Genomic DNA, 19,151 nt, shown 5'->3' with positions numbered 1-19,151 from the left:
ACATCCACCTCCGGGCACAGGACTGTCCACCTCCGAGACCAGTACCATGGACGACTTGCATCTCTGTGTACGCTGCGGGTGCCAGGCTATTCAGCTGCCCTGGGTGCTGGCTCTGCTGGCCTCCATGCACTCTGCAGACCAGCACACAACAGACTGACACTGACGTGCACCTCGCACACCTGGCCAGACGCCTGACACGGCCTGACACGGCCATACCCCTTACTGCAGGGCTTTTAAACACACACAAACCTGTGGCCTTCAGCCACCTGGAAAACCCGGACCGGAAATCCATGACTCTCATGCACACCTATGGACTTCATCTGTCTGCATGCACATTCTGGGGAGAACAAACAGCGCCCCCTAGCTGTATCAGAGGCCACATCCTCACACCCCCTAATAAGTCAGGATTCCAAGTCAAATATCAACAGGAACAACAGCCAAGTGAAGAATGTTAATGTAGCGCCCCCACTGCCGCAGGGCCGAGGGGTACCCGGTACCGGGCCTCTGAGTTTCTGCTCTGGGATTGTCACGGTGGCTAGGCCCCGGTCCGTGACCCTGCCGAGGGGCGCACAGTAAACGTTATGATGAATGGTGGATGTGGTGGTGGTGCGGTGCAGTAAATAACGAGGACACCAGGTTGCAGTCTCTTTACCTCTTTACTGAAGATCTCTGGGTCCTCAGTCCGGAATCCGGATAACCAGGCTGCGCAAGTCCAGCCGGTCCGATGGCACCTCCAGAGTTCTCTTTACAGGTGGAAATCTGTGCCTTCCTTCTAGCGCTATGTGTTGCGGTCCTTCCCTGCTGTGCTTACGGAAAGTCCCCACAACTGTTGTGTCTGTTTCTTAAGTTCCCTCACAACACGATTAGTTGATGTTCTGCTAATCTTCCGTCCCTCCCTGTTGTTACGGTTAGGACGGCACCCGTTTGACGGGTAGGCTCGGAGCTCTTCCGGGACCCTAGAGTCGCCCCTCTCCACAAGTTGCCCCCCAAGACTGCATAGGTGATTTAGGTGAGACAGCCCGCCTGAGACTGACTGTCCTGCCGTAGGTTCGAAGTATTGCCTGAAGCTGTATATAGAAATACTTCCTTCGGCGTTCCGGCCACCGGTTGTTTGCGCCTCAGTAGGATGTTGCCTCGGTCTTACAGCACGACCCCTACTGGTATTCTCCTTCTTGCTTTGATCTCGTTTCTCACTCAGCACAATCTATCTCTCTTCTAATCCTTCCTTGGGCACCGCCGCTATGCTGAGCAGGCACGGTCCCGTTACGTTCTTTCCTGTAGCCAGGCCTCTGTCAGGATCCCACCCCTGACAGGGACCCTACCGAATCTTCCCCTGCAACACCCTCTGCCACAAGGTGTTGCCTGGTTCCAACCCAGTCAGCTTTCTCTCTAACTTCCTGCCTGACCCCCAGTTTTACCAGTATGTGAGGAGTGGCCTAGTAAATAGAACCCTTAGCTCCCCCTGGAGGCCCGGCGGTGAAATGTATTGGTGTCTGTGATACCTGCTCAGATGAACTCCTTCAGTGCCATCAGACGTACCATAGCTCCCCTTAGTGGCGGAGCCACAGTACTGCAACGACCAGGACTCTGGGGCGCTGCACTCCCCCCCGGTTAAATCCAGTACTCCGGGACTGGGAAGAAAACAACAATACAGGTTAGCAAAAAGACATATAAATTGTTGAGTGCAATAACAATAAGTATGCTTGAACAGAGCTTCCCTTTATGGGAGGTGAGGACACTTGAACGTTACAAACATGGTTAAATATCATAGCAACATGCTATAAGTAACTCTTCTTACCCAACCGGGTATTCTACTTAGTACAAATTCTTGAACAATAATTTAACATTGTCTTTAAGGACGTACACTCTAAATCCGCTAAAGACCTTCTTATAATTATATTATAAGGCAATTTAACTTTTACATTCTCCTTCTTTAAATCTGCAGGACCGCCTGTCCTAACGGCACCAGACCTACTGCCTCTCCTTTCTTTACAGGACCGCCCCTTTCAGCCCGGGCCTACTGCCTTTTCAACTACTATACACAGTATAGAACATAACATTTTTCCTTCAGTTTAAGAGCGCCGAGCCATCTCTATATGGCTCCTAAGAGGACTCACCAACTAACCCCTACGGGTTCACTTTCTGTCCTCATTTTTCTATCAACATTATCAAACATTAAACTTCCATCATTACTTTTCTTACTAACATGTATGCAGGACACTATGTCTACCCCTACGGGCCTACTGCATCTTTCTTCTAGCTTTCACTTTCTACCAGAGAACATTATCAGCATTTCTTTACAATTAACTAGTTGGATACATATAACTTTTACGTGTAAGCATTATTATCACTTTCTCTTGTCAGGACATTATTGCTATCTGTCTGTCTTAAAGCGATACCATTCTTTAAGTACACAAGTGAACATCCCCTTTAAGAGGGGACCAAGTCTTTATGAGGTAGCACATCTTCTCAAGCTACCAGTCCATACTCAGCAAAGGCTCCGGTGCGGTATCTTCGCAAAGAGTCCTTCTTTAAGTAAAACCAGTAGGGAGCACCTTTAAGAAGGTGCAAACTATTTACAAAAAGTTTGTATCATGCACTGTTCATGATTGCGGCAGTTCTGGAAACTTGTGCAAAACTTAGAAAAACAAACAAAACAATAGGGATCCCGGGTCAACAAAGGGATCCCTCTTAAGAGTTAACCCTAAATGGGTTTAGCAGCAAAGATCGGGAAACAGACAGTTTGAAGAACTATTTACAAATAATGCAGTATCTTACTCATTTTTCGGTAACCCCCACCGAGGCTTCACCTGGCAGGTGGCCCTCTGCGGCCCAGGCAGGTCGGACTCCACGTTCACTCCCGCGGCCAGGTGCACCCCGTGGGTTCGGGTCTTCTGCACGACCAGGTCGTGCGCTGCAATAAGGGTCTGTGTGGGCCGATGAATGATACTGGCAGCAGCGGCGGCGGCAGCGGCGGCTTCAGCGGCGAGCTCCTCCCCCTCAGTGCGGGATACCGCCAGAACGGCGGTACAGCGCTGCATATCCCGGGCCCACCAGCTACTCCCTTTTAGGTGCCGGCGGTACATGTGTTATGACCCCAATGGCAGAGGGTCTCAGAAATATTTACTAAGTCTGCAAACACAAAAACCAGCTCATAGGGCAGTGGTAACTGGGCTGACCATATATCTAATCCTAGCACCACAAATAACAGCAGCCGGGAAACGTGCCTACGTTGATTCTAGACGTCTCGCGCCAGCCGGAGAACTAACTAACCCTAGAAGGGAAAAGAAAGACCTTTCTTGCCTCCAGAGAAAAGACCCCAAAAGTTGGATACAAGCCCCCAACAAATAATAACGGTGAGGTAAGAGGAAAAGACAAACGTAAGAATGAGCTAGGTATTTAGCAAAGAGAGGCCCACTAGCTAATAGCAGAATATAGTAAGATAACTTATATGGTCAGCAAAAACCCTATCAAAAATATCCACGCTGGAAATTCAAGAACCCCCGAACCGTCTAACGGCCCGGGGGGAGAACATCAGCCCCCTAGAGCTTCCAGCAAGGTCAGGAATCACATTTAGTACAAGCTGGACAAAAATGAGAGCAAGCAAATAACCCAAAAAACAAAGAAGCAGGACTTAGCTTAATTTAGCACGAACCGGGACCAGCAGATAGGAGCAAACAGAAAGGATCTGATTACAACGATGCCAGGCACTGGACTAAGGATCCAGGAAGTTTATATAGCAACACCCCTGGACTAACGGCCCAGGTGGGTGCAAACTGAGGGAAGAAACTCCCAGAGTAATATCACTAGTAACCACAAGAGGGAGCCAAAAAGTCTAATTCACAACATACGTGACCACATCCCCCGGCTTCAGGAAGGACTTGGCGCCGTCCCCGCACAGGCAGGGGGTGTGCACTTCATCCCGGGTGATGCGGACTCTCAGGGTTGTCCCGATCTCCTGCACGAAGCCCTTTCCCGTCTGGGGCAGGTAAACGATCACGACGCCCCACTTCGGCAGGGAGCCCTCCAGCAGTTCTCCGCGCGCCTCCCGCTCCACTTCTCGCTGGAACTCTGCGATCAGGTGGTTTCGATATTCCCCCCAGGGGAAGGGCCCGAGGTCATGCCCCCCCGGTGCATTGGTGCCAGACGGCGGGGACACCGGGGCGTCACTGGTCGCAGCAGTGGCCGGGCCGTGTGCAGGGATGAGGTGGCCTCCCCGGGGGTCGCGGCACTGGGTACCTTCACTTGCGGTAGCTCCTCCTGCGCCGCTCCCCTCTCCTGTGGAAGGCGTATGAACCGGGGACCGTCCAGGCACGGGATGCCCCATCGGCAGCTCCCAAGGATACAAGTCCTCCAGCGGGGGCATATCGGAGTAATCCACTGGTGACGGGGGTCGATGCGGGGCCATTCTTTTCTGCAGGCCTTCCCTGGTCTCCAGTTCCACCTCATCTGAGTCATAGTTTCGTTTCTTCGGTCTCCGCCCGCCATAGAAGATCAAGAGGCGGATCTCTCCTGTCGATGGGCCCGCCCTTAGAATGCAACAATATTTAGACTGGGCGGTCATTGTCCTTCGCGCTCTTTAGTTTGTCTACGCCTATTCCACGCCCCTCATCTTCTCCTGCGCTCTCCTCAGCGCTGCAATGGCGGCGGATTTTGGCGGTAAATGGCGCAGCACAGTTCTTGCAATAAAGTAGTCCAAACACAATAAATCGCAGTTCCAAGGCACACATGACCTGATTCTTCAGGCTTAAGTAGATCCTGTTCGTGACGCCAAGTTTGTAGCGCCCCCACTGCCGCAGGGCCGAGGGGTACCCGGTACCGGGCCTCTGAGTCTCTGCTCTGGGATTGTCACGGTGGCTAGGCCCCGGTCCGTGACCCTGCCGAGGGGCGCACAGTAAACGTTATGATGAATGGTGGATGTGGTGGTGGTGCGGTGCAGTAAATAACGAGGACACCAGGTTGCAGTCTCTTTACCTCTTTACTGAAGATCTCTGGGTCCTCAGTCCGGAATCCGGATAACCAGGCTGCGCAAGTCCAGCCGGTCCGATGGCACCTCCAGAGTTCTCTTTACAGGTGGAAATCTGTGCCTTCCTTCTAGCGCTATGTGTTGCGGTCCTTCCCTGCTGTGCTTACGGAAAGTCCCCACAACTGTTGTGTCTGTTTCTTAAGTTCCCTCACAACACGATTAGTTGATGTTCTGCTAATCTTCCGTCCCTCCCTGTTGTTACGGTTAGGACGGCACCCGTTTGACGGGTAGGCTCGGAGCTCTTCCGGGACCCTAGAGTCGCCCCTCTCCACAAGTTGCCCCCCAAGACTGCATAGGTGATTTAGGTGAGACAGCCCGCCTGAGACTGACTGTCCTGCCGTAGGTTCGAAGTATTGCCTGAAGCTGTATATAGAAATACTTCCTTCGGCGTTCCGGCCACCGGTTGTTTGCGCCTCAGTAGGATGTTGCCTCGGTCTTACAGCACGACCCCTACTGGTATTCTCCTTCTTGCTTTGATCTCGTTTCTCACTCAGCACAATCTATCTCTCTTCTAATCCTTCCTTGGGCACCGCCGCTATGCTGAGCAGGCACGGTCCCGTTACGTTCTTTCCTGTAGCCAGGCCTCTGTCAGGATCCCACCCCTGACAGGGACCCTACCGAATCTTCCCCTGCAACACCCTCTGCCACAAGGTGTTGCCTGGTTCCAACCCAGTCAGCTTTCTCTCTAACTTCCTGCCTGACCCCCAGTTTTACCAGTATGTGAGGAGTGGCCTAGTAAATAGAACCCTTAGCTCCCCCTGGAGGCCCGGCGGTGAAATGTATTGGTGTCTGTGATACCTGCTCAGATGAACTCCTTCAGTGCCATCAGACGTACCATAGCTCCCCTTAGTGGCGGAGCCACAGTACTGCAACGACCAGGACTCTGGGGCGCTGCATTAACCCCTTAAGGGCACAGACAATTTTTGTTTTTACTCTTTTGTTTTTTTCTGTCCCTTATTCATTTTATTCCATAGACAGCCATATGAGGGCTTGTGTTTTGCAGGATTAATTCTAGTTTTGAATGACGCCATTCAGTTTGCGAAGTATTGTACTGAAAAGTGGCAAACAAATTCAAAATGAGGAGAAACAGTAAAAAAATGTACTTCCGCCATTGTTGTGTGCGTGTGTGTTTGTGTGTGTGTGTGTGTGTGGGGGGGGGGGGGGTTAAAAATGACATGGCAACATAATTCTCAGGGTCAGTTTAATTACAGCGATAACAAGCATTTATGCTTTGCTTTTAATTTTTTTTCAATATTTAAAAAAGTATGTTTTTTTAGTTTTATGGCAACAACAGGCCCCCGATTGTCGTGACAAACCATTGGCACCCCACAACTACTTCAATGGGTGACCAAGGGGTGCCCCTCCAGGATTGTTCAACTTAAATGCCGCTGACAGAGATTGACTGCAGCATTTGATTGTTTGCAAAGCAGTGATCTGAGCTACCTCTGATTGCTACTTTTAGAGGGAAATGCTGGCTGTATCATACTGTCATGTATGTACTGTCATGTACTCAGTTTGGGGATTTTATCCAATGACCTGTTGCTCCGTAGTCAGTTCCTCTGTCTGCTGAGCTATTTCTTCTTCCCTGTCCAAATGCTGATGGTTCCCCCTTGTTGATTTGATCCTTTCCAGGTGTTTCCCATTTTCCCGTTTTAGTCTGCACCATTCTGGGTGAGGTTTTATATGTTCACCATTCACTGCATTTCCTTGCTGGCTATACTGGACTTCAGTTTAGGAGTTCCAGCCATCCAGCTAAGGGGTTTGCCTTGCATGGTAAACACCAGTTGAATTTCTTCTGTGAGTCTGTTCATATTCCTTCCCAGTTCCTCTTCCTTTCAGCTCTTTAGATTTCTGGGAGGTTATACTTGCTCCGTTTAATTTTGCTTCGCCTTAGATTCTCCTGTCTACTTTATATAAACGTGTTTTAATTTTCTCACGCGGGTTTTGTATCTTCCTGCACACTTTGTGCAACCAATGTGAGCAAAAAAAGCTGCAGTGTAAAGTATCCGGATGAATAAAACAGAAATCTGTAAAAAGAGATTTCAGACCACCGCAGACCCCTATAGACAGTGCAGCTGAGCCGTAGTCTCTGAGCATCGCGATGTCCTATAATCACTATGTTTCTGTCTTACAGAAGTAGAAGAAGTTGAATAAGAAGTAGAAGAACCCCACTGAGGATGGCTCCGCTCCTTCCTATGCCGCGGCCGATCTGCCTGATAGAAAATGTTCTGGAAATCTCACAGCCGGTGGTGGTGATCGCAATCGTAGGGAAATACCGGACAGGAAAATCTTATCTGATGAACAAACTGGCCGGGAGCAGAACGGGTGAGTGATAAAGGCGAGCGCCAAACATGTCCTATGTATGAAGAATGTATGATCGGGGGTCCGAAAATTGATCAGGGGGAGCGCCGCTCATCCACAGAGGTCACATGTCCATGACCGACCAATGCTCCACTCATTGTCTATGGGAGACCGGTCATACATGGACATTACTGCTCCACTGACACAGAAACATCGCACTAAATGTACTTATCATTATGTGTAAGGTGAAAAGATGTAATGTATGTATGTGAGCAGGTCGGAAGATGCAGTAACGGACCGGAGGCAGAGCAAGGGTTAACGTGGGGTTTAATTTAACAGCGGATACTCAGGGCAGGGAGAAGAGGAGGTAGGGTTGAATTAAGGAGGGGTTTTGTAACTAGGGAAAAACAGATGCAGGTAAACAAGACAAAGAGTTCAGAGATATTAGACTTATCAGTCTGACGTTGTCAGAAGTTGGATTCCCGGATTCAAGCGGTGGCGCCAAGGCCATGGCGCGTAAAGGTATCCGATGTAGTCCTGGAATAGGTGGCGTCCTGCATCGCGGCGGTGGTGATTCCTCGTGATCCTGATGGGGGTCCTGGATCCAGAGGGTAAAGAGCAGCCGGGGATAAAGTCTTTAACCCCAGCAGAGGCTATGGCTGCTCAGCGGTTAAATGCAGGCTGACCAGGAAACAGTTCACAGCGGGTCACCCGGCTTCCCTGCCGGTACGTGCAGGCATCTAAGCTCTGACCGCGGATCTTGTCACTACCGGTCAGCGGTGTCAATGATGTTGGCGGCGTCAGCGGTGTCACTGGACCTGGGGCATGCTTCTGTTGACAGTCTCTAGTCGTTGATCTGAGGCCCCTCGGGCTTAGGCCTGCTCCGTCTCGGTGTTCAAAGGTCGGAGTGCTGACACTGATCTCCTGCGCACTGTACATTCCCGACAAGTCTGCTTGGTTTCCCACGCGCCGTGGCTTTTTTAGCAAACCTGCGCCCCCAATCACTGAGTGCAATGGTTGGTCCGGGCCTTAAGCTTTCCCCCTTGCAACATAGGTGACAGCCCTCACAGTTCTGGATCCGTCACGGAAAAGGTACTCCTGATCCAGTTCTTCTCCTTACATGTACACAGTGACTGCACCAGCAGAATAGTGAGTGCAGCTCTGTATTATAATACAGGATGTAACTCAGGATCAGTAATGTAATGTATGTACACAGTGACTGCACCAGCAGAATAGTGAGTGCAGCTCTGGGGTATAATACAGGATGTAACTCAGGATCAGTAATGTAATGTATGTACACAGTGACTGCACCAGCAGAATAGTGAGTGCAGCTCTGGGGTATAATACAGGATGTAACTCAGGATCAGTAAAGTAATGTATGTACACAGTGACTGCACCAGCAGAATAGTGAGTGCAGCTCTGGAGTATAATGCAGGATGTAACTTAGGATCAGTACAATAGTAACAATATTAGAGATTAGCTATTTATTTGCTCTTTTATGCTACAGAAATAAATTGTTTGGTTGTAAATGTCTCCAGGTTTTGCTCTGGGATCCAGCATCCAGTCGAAGACTAAAGGGATCTGGATGTGGTGCATTCCTCACCCTCAGAAATCCGGACAGACACTTGTCCTCCTGGACACAGAGGGACTTGGTGATGTGGAAAAGGTGAGTTACAGCCTCTGTCTCATCTCCTATCGGTCAGACATTGATCAGTCTCTTGTCTCCTCCTTCCCTGTCAGGTGTTGTGGATCAGCAGTAATCTTTTTTTTTCCTCTTTTCCTCTTCTTGTTCTTCAGGGTGACTGTAAGAACGATGCCTGGATCTTCTCCTTGGCCGTCATGTTGAGCAGCTCCTTGGTGTTTAAGGGTATGTGTCCACGTTCAGGATTTGGTCAGGATTTTTCATCAGTATCTGTAAGCCAAAACCAGGAGTGGAACAATTAGAGGAAAAGTATAACAGAAACATATGCTCCACTTGTGCATTTATCACCCACTCCTGGTTTTGGCTTACAAATACTGATGAAAAATCCTGACCAAATCCTGATGCAATCCTGAACGTGGACACATACCCTAACAGTTTGGGGACGATTGACCAGTAGTCTATGGAGCAGCTGCAGTATCCAAAATACACTTCTTCAGAAACCTTTTTATTTCCATTAAAAGACGGCTTGTCATCTTCTCCCCTGGTGTAAATGCCGCTGTTGGGTATTCATCTGTCCCCCTGTGGGCCAGTACAAGCCTGTAGGTGGGGAAGAGATGGATGGAGTGTAATATGCAGACCCTCTGGCCTCCTCCCAGCACGTTCTTTTTTTGCCAATTTCAACACGACCCTTCCATGTGTCTTACGAGCCCCATTCACACATGGCAGGCTTAAAATCATGTTGCAAAACTTGCAATAAATTTTCATTACACATTCCAGCCTACTCAATAGAAAAGCTGAAATCCGTGGATGAAAAAAATTGGGGCAAAATTAGCATTTTTTAATAACTCTATTACCGATTTACATTTTCCATAACCGCAACGTCTCCCAGTTACGTCATTGAACTGACAAAACTGATCAAGCTGAAATCGTCTACTGAGGAAGACAACACCGGGGAGTATAAGAGATATTTCCCATCGTTTACCTGGTGCATCCGAGACTTTGCTCTGTTACTGGAGAAGGATGGAAAAATGATATCAGAAGATTAATATCTGATGTCTTCTCTGGAGCTCAAGAAAGGTAATAAATTAGGAGGACTTTGTTTTAGACTAGTGCGGTTGAGGAAAGAACAGGAATTTTTTTTTACTAAGAAATACATCCGTAAAATCACACTAGACTGATGTCAGCAACTTTTACTTCTGTTAATTTTTAGTAATTTCTGGATTCACTTACAGTTCTGAGAATTGAATTAGACAAGTTGTGCAACTTTTATTGTCACATTGATATCTGCAAAGATTTCCCAGCCTCATAAATACTATTTTATTGCTCCTTCACTTTCTATATTAAATGTTAAAGGGGTTGTCCAACACTGGGTAAGCCCTTGCTACAGGGTCCAGGGAGGTAAAATAAATTATATGTACCTCTTGAACAAGCTCTCCTCTTCTCCAGTTAACTCTGAGTCCCCCAATTGTCAACATCTGGATGGGGCATCACAGCCACTGATTGGCTGGAGTGCCAGTCCAGGAGGTAAATATCATATTTTTTTATTCCACCCATCCACTAAACCCATTAATGAAGGAACATCGTACATCATCATTGGTGGCAGCGGTGCGTAGTCACCTCTGTATTAATGCAATGAAGGCAGGAGACAGCATTACCTTGACACGTCTGTTTTCGAGCAAGAAGTCAAGTTCTTAAAGCCCGAAAAACTTGTCAACAGTCTTCACATTTTTTCTGGCTTCACTTAATCTATATCAACTCTTCTTATTTATGTCTTTAAGGTATTAACAAAAAAAATAAGGATTACAATTTACCCCGCGAGTGCATTCTGCACTTTTTCCACACACAAATGTTTTGTATTTGACCGTCCGGCATCAACGAATAAACTTCAGAAACTAGAAGAATTAGAAGAAAGTGAATTGGTAGAAGAGTTTGTGGAACAGGCTACAAGATTCTACAGTTACATGATACATCACAGTCGTGTTAAATCCCTGGCTGGAGGAGCTGAAGTAACTGGGAGAAGTATGTACCATTGTATGGTATGAATAAATAAGGACACCCTTTTTTATTTACAGACATTCTGATCTTATTGGCTAATGTGATAAATGGACAATCAAAGAAATCATTGGATTTAAAAATGAGATCATTTTACACTCGAAAAATTCCTCCAAAGTGCCGGCCATGAGGTGTCTCGTTTTGATCTAACTTATAGTTCACTGCCTGTTGTCAAGTGTAATCTGTTTCTGGAAGCAAAAATGCCACAATAGATTGCAGGAAGTGAGGGCGGGTCATTATTTCTCTACAGAAAGTGGGGTGGGCCTTTATCTCTGTAAAGAAAGTGAGGGAGAGTCTTTGTCTGTTTATAGAAAGTGTCATCGGGTCTTTGTGTCTCTAAAGAAAGTTTGTGGGGGTCTTAGTCTCTCTACAGGAAGTGTTGGTGGGTCTTTGTCTCTCTACAGGAAGTGTGGGTGGGTCTTTGTCTATGTACAGGAAGTGTGGGTAGGTTTTTGTCTTTCTACAGGAAGTGGGGATGGGTCTTTGTCTTTCTACAGGAAGTGGGGACGGGTCTTTGTCTCTCTGCAGGAAGTGGAGGTTTGTCTTTGTCTCTGTCCAGGGTTTTTGTCTGTTTATAGAAAGTGGTGGTGGATATTGTGTCTCTACAGAAAGTGTGAGTGGGTCTTTGTCTCTGTACAGAAAGTGTTGGTGGGTCTTTGTCTATGTACAGGAAGTGTGGGTAGGTCTTTGTCTCTCTACAGGAAATGTGGGTGGGTCTTTGTCTATGTACAGGAAGTGTGGGTAGGTTTTTGTCTTTCTACAGGAAGTGGGGATGGGTCTTTGTCTTTCTACAGGAAGTGGGGACGGGTCTTTGTCTCTCTGCAGGAAGTGGAGGTTTGTCTTTGTCTCTGTCCAGGGTTTTTGTCTGTTTATAGAAAGTGGTGGTGGATATTGTGTCTCTACAGAAAGTGTGAGTGGGTCTTTGTCTCTGTACAGAAAGTGTTGGTGGGTCTTTGTCTATGTACAGGAAGTGTGGGTAGGTCTTTGTCTTTCTACAGGAAGTGGGGATAGGTCTTTGTCTTTCTACAGGAAGTGGGGACGGGTCTTTGTCTCTCTGCAGGAAGTTGGAGGTATGTATTTGTCTCTGTCCAGGGTCTTTGTCCGTTTATAGAAAGTGGTGGTGGATATTGTGTCTCTACAGAAAGTGTCAGTGGGTCTTTGTCTCTGTACAGAAAGTGGGGGAGGGTATCAAACCGAAAATGCAGAGAAGGAAAAACAAATTATGTATACAAATACATTTTCACATTCACAACAGGCTTTATAGTCATAGAAAACATAACACAATGGTCATATAATTTCAAATGTCTGAATTTGTGTTGTATCTTTCAGTGTTAGCCGTTCTCACAGCCTCGTATGTGTCTGCAATTCAGAGCGGAACAGTCCCCTGCATGGACAACGCGATCCTGGCTCTGGCAGAGATCGAAAATACCGGAGCTATACAAGACGCAATGTCCAAATATCAATGTGAGATGGAAAAACGTGTTCTGAAATTTCCAACGGAGACACAACAAGAATTCCTAAACATGCACATGGAATGCGAGAAAGAGACCATTACTGTCTTCATGGGACGTTCCCTTAATGACAAGAATCAAAAATATCAACGGAAGCTCAAGGTGAGTTACTAGATTAAGAAGTAAGCCTCCCTTGAACCGTTAAGAATAACTTGCCCCTGGGATAATGGTGACTGGTAACAAGTCCATGATGCATTGCAAACCGATTTAACAAATTATAATAATTTTTATGCAAGTTAAATTGGTGGGATTGTGTCACAGACAGGAGCCAGAAGATCTCATACTCCTGCACTGATTAGGAGCACTTCACTTTCATATTAAATGGTGTAAGTTTCTTTTAGCAGTGCAGGGGTTAATCTGCTCAGTTGAAAGCTCCTGAAAGCTTTCCTGCATTTAGGCTCTCAGCTGTACACTGTTAGCCACTCCCATCTCCTATATAAACTGAGTCCTTGCTAGCACTTATTGCCACAGGTAGCTTTTGCTGCATGGACGTTGTTGGTGATTGTTATTGAAGAAGGCGTTTGGATTTATCTGTGACTGTTAGGTTTTGAGCTTGTGATAATTCCCCTTCTTCTACATTCACATTAACCCCATTCTCCTCTCCCTGATGTTTACCTCTGTTTTTGTGTGTATATTTGTATCTTTGATATTTTCCTTTATCCCTGTTCCTATTATCTTTTTAGTCTGGTTGATGTATTACGATACACTACTACTCCCCTCTTCCCTGGGTGGGGAAGGGTACAGACTAAAGGCGGGTTTAGGAGCTAAGGCAAGGAATGTGGCCCTAGCATCTTCACCATCAGAAGTTATCCGGGGAGCAGGGCAAGCTAGGGCGCATCTAGCATTAGGGACAGCGAAGGGAGTCCCTGGTCCTGTTAACCCGACAACAAAGCTGTGACAGATTGCCTGATGTTATTATGTAATGGGACCTTCCAAATCTGTCCTGAAAGTGGTTGTCATGGGAAAGATGAATTAGAAATGTTGGATTTGCAGTAACTGATCCTTTTCTTCTTTCCCCAAATTGATTCCTGTGTATGAAGGAGTCAGCAGGCATAGCTGTTGGCCAACCGCTATCTAATGTACATAGGTCTTTTATCTTCTGCACACGTCTATGATTTATCCTTGCTCCACTATTCGTTCTCTAACCCAAGCTTTTTTGTTTACTCTAGATTACATTATTGTATACTACATGTTCTTTGTCTTTTGTTTGACCTTCGCATCGAATGTCGCAAACACTTTGTCCTAGATGATCTGGATATATATGATTGCAAAATTAAAACCACCAAACCTAGCTCTTAAGTCCTCCAAGCACATTAGATGAATAATAGGCAAACCCAACAATTTTGGCATCACTGTCCAACCATCTGATGTGTTTGGGAGCCCTCACAATCCTCTCAGAAGGATCCTGTACTTGGAATTTCAATGCCCGATCCTTTTGGTTTCAGGAGAGATTATCTGATTCCAGAAGTGTTTGGCAGCAGCGTTCTACTCTTCCCTTTGAAAATGCATGAACACTCGGCCAAACAATGAGCTTGCGTATGAGGAAGTCAGGAGGGATAGCTGTCTGCCAAATCACCCGCTAGCTCATGTGACTCCCAGGTTTCCTTTCTCCTCGTCATTTATAACATTACTACAGTTTTCGAGATGATTATGGAGAACTTCATCATATCTTCACCATTACTTTTTTAACAGGAGCTAATTGATAATAAAGCAAATGAATATTCTGCAAAGAATGAAAAAGCTTCAAGAGATTGTTGCCGAAATCTTCTCCAGGAGCTCAGTGCCACTATGGAGAATGACCTATTGGCGGGAAAATATTCCGTACCTGGACGACACAAACTGTATTTAATGGAGAAGCTTAATGTTATGGAACGGTACAACACAAGACCTGGGAAAGGTATGAAGGTGAGTTTCGCAAAAAAATATAAAGGAAAAAAGTATAATAATGACATGTGTTGTTTTTTGGGGGGCCATAACTATTAGGGTATGCATGACATGTGTTGTTTTTTTCGGGCCATAACTATTAGGGTATGCTAATGGCCATCCTTCATCTGATCTGAGAGGACCTTTCAGCAGTAGAACTTTTACGTTTGACTTACTGTTTTGAGGGAAACTACTAATTTGAAAAAGCACAGAAAAAAAAGCCTGACACATCGTAACCCAGGGCCTTCCACCAAGATAGCATCTTTCCGGTTTTGGAGTGAAAAAAACATCTTAGTCCTATTTTCTGTCCAGTGACCTCTTGTAGTCCATACAGATCTCCATATAAGCATGTAAATAGTATTGGACAAGGGTCTACAGTATATAAGTAGGGTCAGACAGGCTTGGGGGTCACTTTGTAGTATACCATGATGGGGTTAAATTCTTATTTAGTGGGAAGTATGAAGGACTGACAAATAAATGACTCCGAAGTGAAATTTGGGATTTATATGGAACTTGCTCTGCTGTGTTTGGAGCTACTTCAGAAGTGAACGGACAGACAAGTCCAAGTTCAAGAGATAGGTAAGATTCTAAAAGATGTGACCTTCTTCCATAAAATACCAAGTTAGGTGCCATTCATGTGTAAGATAAGAATACTCCTTAAATTGCCATGTTATACCTCTTTATGTATTTATGCAAGTTAATCCCTTCACCCGTGTAATCAATTTCACTTTTCGCAACCAAAGGGTCTTGAAGTGATGCAGGAGTTTATCAATGAGAATAAGGACATTGAAGCTGCCATTGTTCAAGCAGATGAGACCCTGACTGACAAGGAGAGACAGCTAGCAGGTGAGACATGAGCAGTCGTAGTGACACCTACAAATGTCATGGACGTTGACTCAATTCTTCACTTACGATGTTTCTGAAACCAAATACTGGGCAAATTATAACATTATTGGGTAACCGTTTCCTGCCAAATTTAAAAAAAGTGGGTGGCCAGGATCTGGGAAAAGCTGCAAGACCCAATTGACTTGGTTGAAGCATTGAAAACAGTGAAGAGGCCTCATTGGTAAGTCAACCATAAAGGTCCTTCATTATCGTGACTGGTTGGATTACCGGAACTGTGATCTACTGTCTGATATGTAATTAGTAATACCGACTGTTAATCACACACCTGTTTCACTTTTTTAGAGGAACGTGCTCAAGCCGAAAACGCCGAGAGGGAAAAACAAATTATGGAGCAAAATAATAAAAATCTGCAACAACGCATGGAAGATCAAGAAAGAAGTTTTGAGCAGCATAAAGCAATGCTCATGGACAAGATGGAACAAGACAGAAATATGATGGTTCAGCAAAACGAATTGGTCATAGCTCAGAAGCTCAAGGTAGAGTATTACAAAGCCCAGCTGGATTTCCCCCAAATTGTCCGTTCTGGTTCATGTGATTCATGAAATGTGAATTATTTTGCATTCTCTCTGGTGGCGGCCAATGGGTCTGAAATGATGTTCATAATCCAGATTTATCAAACTTTTACTAGCGTATCAAGTTGCTTACCCAGAAAGTCTTTCTGGTGGTTCCTCATGGTTCTTCCACCAAAAATCTCAGCAATGACTTTGAAGCTTCCTCGAGAGAGATCCAACAATGTCTGTAAGACTACTGGAAAAAGTTGAGGGTTCTATTAGATGTTAAATTGGGGTAACAGGAGTCGTTACAAAAAATTGTTAGATATCATCTCAATTTATCAGCATTTTTATTGTTTCCGGACCACTCATAGACTTTCAATGTCTGGGCTGTCCAACTCCTATTCTTCAGTGACATTTTAAACCCACACTGCATAGGAGCTCAGGCAATCCTGTAGCTGCAGGAGTCAGACAGCCGGAGTCCCCGTAGAAAAGGCAGAGACGATTTATTACAGTCTGTGCCTTCTGCATCGCTTTATACACAATACTAAACAAGATCTGAGTTTTTAGTAATAGAAAGCACTGAAGGCTCTTTCTCCTTCATACACAGAAGTGTATAGTGAAAGCGCAGGAGCTCCACTGGGTAACATGAGATACACACAGCTCTGCAATGCAGCCAGGAGGTTGGATGTCCCCTGTAACTAGGGCTAATATATCAGCCCCAGTTACAGGGGAAATAAGATGGAAATGTAAATATTTCAATGTCCCTCACTCCTACCCACCCCCCCATTCCCCCTCCTCAAACGTCTTTATTACATTATGGGGAGGGTGGGTGAGCAATGCACAAAATAAATGAAAAATAAGGAAATAAAATATAACATGTAAAAAATAAATAAATAAAAATTTGGCATTGTCAATCCAAATTACTGTTACCAGCCTCGCTTCTGTAAAAAAAAAGTATCCAATATATAAAAATATTTTTTACAGAGCGGGCAACAAATTTTTAAATGTACTTTTAAAAACAAATGGAATGGGAAAAACAGACATTTATTTCCCTTATTTTTCCACCGATATCGGCAGATATCGGCAGATATGTGCAAAGAAAACAGAGACTATGACAGTGATACAAATGGAGCCCACAAAAAAGACCCAAAAAAACCTTGAAAATCTATACCTGAAAAAAAAATTACATCTCTTTAAATTGCATGTATGACAAAAAAAAGATGTGCCTCGTCACAAATGGGGGTTAAATGTCCCAGTCCTAAACTGTTTAAGTAATCATGGTTTTAATTTTTTTGTGTCGATAAATCTTTACCTCTTCTTACTTTTGTTTTTGTGTCCATTTTAGGAACAAGAAATAATGATGAAACAAGGGTTTAATGACAAAATGTCAGCCCTGGAAAACGAAATTCGACACCTACGGGAACAGAACAGATCAGAACCCGGAATATGTATTATAATTTAATTTTATTAAAAAAAGTGAATTAAAACAAACCTATCACCTGTTTTTTCCAAAATAAACTAAAGCCATCACCCTGAACTGCTCTATTCACTGAGACTTTCGTACTTGTGCACTTGAACTAAAGGCAAAGCACAGTCTTGTACTGCGCATGCGCCAGCACCGACCACTTCTGGGTTAATAAGTGCCTGCACATTATAAGACTTTGCTCTGTGCTTAGTAGGTGCAGGTACAATCCCTTTAAAGTCCATTTGTAGAAGATAAATATATTGGAACAGTAGAAGTCCTCTACTCTGGACCCCATAATCATTGTTGGTTCTTTGACAAAATGGAGACTGGTCCCTCCATCCTGCACAGCTAGAAGATCAGGGGATTGTCTGAATGTTCCTGCCAGGACAAAGATTGATGCACTTGGCGCCTGTCCACACTCCCAAAAGTACCAATACCTAGTTTACAAACAACAGTATCACTGTGCTTGATTGGCAGCAAACTCACCTGACCTTAACCCCATAGAGAATCTATGGGGTATTGTCAAGAGGAAGATGAGACACCAGACCCAACAATGCAGACAAGCTGAAGGCTGCTATCAAAGCAACCTGGGCTTCCATAACCCCTCAGCAGTGACACAGGCTGATCGCCTCCATGCCACGCCGCATTGATGCAGTAATTGATGCAATAGGAGCTCCGACCAAGTATTGAGTGCATTTACTGAACATACATTTCAGTAGGCCAACATTTCAGATGTTAAAATCATTTTTTCAAGCTGGTGTTATAAAGTATTCTAATTTACTGAGATGACTTTTGGGTTTTCATTGGCTGTAACCCATAATCATCAACATTAACAGAAATAAACACTTGAAATGGATCACTGTGTATGTAATAGCTATATAGAATATACAAGTTTCAATTTTTGTATTGAAGAACTGAAATAAATTAACTTTTTGATGATATTCTAAATTATTGAGATGCACTTGTATGTACGCATGTCTGTGCATGTGTGCATGTCTGCAGATGTGCGCATGTCTGCATAAAATGGCTGTGTATGTGTGCACGTTTGCATGTCTATGTATGTGCAGTTGTCTGCATATGTCTGCATATCTGCATATGTGCACATGTCTGCGTATGTGTGTACATGAGGGTGCGGGAATGGCTTTGCCCTCTCTGGCTCTGGTCTAGTCTCGCACAGACCGGCATAAACAGAGTCTCCAGTTGTGCTGCTTGTAATCCAATATTGAAACGCCCAACTCTTACCTGAAAGTTTAAATGGGAATCGTGGACATGGGCCACTTCCAAGATCCAGACTGGAGGGAGTGATCCATCCCACTACTTTCCTGCAGATCTCTCCAAAAATAAAAGCATGTGTCAAGTTCGCCTAAATCTGACTTGGTCAAATAGCTTGACAAAATCCACACTCTCTTTAATTTTACATTGTAACCACAGCTGTGGCTGTAATTACAATGCTCTCCAGTGGGTTCAGTGTGTTTTCTATGCACATCCTGGGGGTCACATATCTACCCTACTATATGATTCCCCTCACTGCCCCACAGTGTACATGGCGTATATGTGCATGTTTACGTATGTGTATACATTTCTGCATACTGTATGTGGGCATGCCTGCGTATGTGTCTGTGTATCGTGAATACCATGTATTTTTGTAAGATGCGTGTAGGTAATAGTGCATTGTGGTGTGTAAAAACATTCATATGTTTGGAGCACATTTACTAAATCTAAAAGCGCTTGTTCACATTTGTGCGGCGGCAGGAAGAATAAAACGTAATTTTCTCCTTGTAGCCAACACTTTCCAGTAAGCCGACTAACCAGGCTTTAATGGTTATTTACC

At 45.1% G+C, this 19,151-nt stretch overlaps 1 pseudogene across 1 annotated transcript; it reads left to right on the top strand.

Annotated features, from left to right (window-relative positions):
- The first annotated feature begins 7,063 nt into the window (after nt 1-7,063).
- LOC143770386 (guanylate-binding protein 2-like) lies at nt 7,064-17,392 on the top strand (annotated as a pseudogene). The gene is made up of 11 exons (XR_013214625.1): nt 7,064-7,351; nt 8,866-8,993; nt 9,125-9,189; nt 9,399-9,443; nt 9,859-10,046; nt 10,748-10,988; nt 12,351-12,634; nt 14,225-14,437; nt 15,199-15,301; nt 15,644-15,837; nt 17,201-17,392. The product of XR_013214625.1 is annotated as a guanylate-binding protein 2-like (transcript).
- The last annotated feature ends 1,759 nt before the right edge of the window (nt 17,393-19,151 follow it).

Source organism: Ranitomeya variabilis, chromosome 4 (assembly GCF_051348905.1).
Source record: "Ranitomeya variabilis isolate aRanVar5 chromosome 4, aRanVar5.hap1, whole genome shotgun sequence".
In the NCBI taxonomy this organism is placed as follows: Eukaryota; Metazoa; Chordata; class Amphibia; order Anura; family Dendrobatidae; genus Ranitomeya; species Ranitomeya variabilis.
This window is presented reverse-complemented; position numbering and strand designations above follow the sequence as displayed.